Genomic DNA, 1,848 nt, shown 5'->3' on the forward strand with positions numbered 1-1,848 from the left:
CATTCTCCATTTACATTTTACATTAATATTTACAATATTTATCATTTATCATTCATATTTAGATTTAGATATAGCCTCTAAAAGTACATGTCCTCACGTCACAGATAACTCTTTTTTTGGTGATAAATATAGACAAAATGTGATATAAATGCAGCACATATGGAAGGAAATGTCTAAATGTGGTGAAACTGAGACATAAATTTCATGAGGTTAATTTTTACATTCGGCGCCCCATAGAAGGCTGCATCCATGTCTGACCCATGAAAAACGCGAAACAGAATCTGTGATTTGATGTGTAAAAAACTGCAAATAGTGAGACACCGAGAGCTAAATGTATCATCGATTTTTTAAATAATTGTTTCTCTTTTTTGGGAAGAGCAGAGTGCTGTTCGCACAAATGTTACCTTTACCAGTTTGATGTTTGAAGCGGCTTATAAGATTTGAGCAGTTTCTATTGGAAAAGTACAGTTTGAATTACATGTAGAGGATAAATGTGTGTCTATTGTGGCCACTTTGTTCACAACGACCCCTGGAATAGTTAGTGTTTTAATGTTCCGGTAGTAATTATCCAAGTTTCCACCGTCAGTGAAGGCACCGAGCCTGAGGCTACCATTCTCATCCGTCTGATTGGTCCTTCATCTAAGCCCCGCCCCAACGTACCATAAAAGAAGCCAGAGGTTGAAACCGAAGATTTCTGATTGGAAACAAAAAGCAAAACTGAAAGTAAAAATTTGAGTTTTGAAACTCAAAAAAAGTCAATTTGAATCTGGAAAAAGAAATCAATTTTTTTTAAGTTTCAACACCAGTTTTTCAGCCTTCAGTTTCTAGTCGTTGCATTAGAGTTTTCAAAGCCATTGGCCCAGATTTGGCCCCTTGTGGTCCGAAATGTGGAAGCGGTGAAAATCTGGTGAATCTGGCTTTCACGTGGGCTTTTCATTACAAAGAAGTCGCTTGAGCGCCGGCGTGAACAAACTCTAAGGCTTTAGCGGTTACACAGACATGTTGAAGAAGAGGTTCAAACAAATCGGAAAGCTCATTTCCAGTTTGCGCTTCAACCACAGCAGGATCACCAAAACACCACTCCTTCAGAAATGTAAAGTGGAAAATCAAAATGATGCATCATTGGAAAAAGGTTATTGATGTGTGAGATGAAGCTCAGGGTTTTAGCTCGTATTCCATTAAACAAAAAAAAAAAGTTGGAATCAATCTCATTAAGTCTCGGTGTTTGTCTGGCGGGTGCTGGCGTTCCTGAGGGACTTCATGTCCTTCTACCACTCCTCAGAGGAATAACTAAACAGCAAAACAACCCTGTGATTATGCATTCATAAACTGTGTTCCAGCTGCCAAGGACACCTCAAACTACTATTTAAAATTCAATCACCCAGCGGTGAGTCTCTCAAACGTTTGTAGTTGAGTTTCCCTCCTGGATAATCCATAATCCGTTCGGCTACTCAGCCAGATTATCGATCAGGGGCAGTGGATTACCAGATTTCTACCTGAACAATAATTTTACAATAATTCACTTTGCACTTTGAGTACAAACAGAGAGAGCGCATTCATCAGATAGGAGCTTAACCCGAATGTGATGTGTTTTCTTTTTTTCCAAAGATGTCCTTCACCGTCTGAAAGTCACTGCAGACTGACGGGAATGGTGACGGACGGAAAGGAGGCAGCACGCCGTGGCGAGAGAGGAAGAGCGGGAAGCAGGCGAGGCCCGACAATGCAGCAAAGCTGCGCGCTCATTCAGCTGCAGTCAGCCAGAGATATTTTTTGACCCGTCAGCCCACATGGACGGTTCTGGGTCCTGCCAACACCCCCCGCCCCTTTTTTTTTTAGAAACTCGACACC

Source organism: Oryzias latipes, chromosome 6 (genome assembly GCF_053564925.1).
Source record: "Oryzias latipes strain Hd-rR chromosome 6, Olatipes_Hd-rR_3.1".
NCBI classification, from domain to species: domain Eukaryota; kingdom Metazoa; phylum Chordata; class Actinopteri; order Beloniformes; family Adrianichthyidae; genus Oryzias; species Oryzias latipes.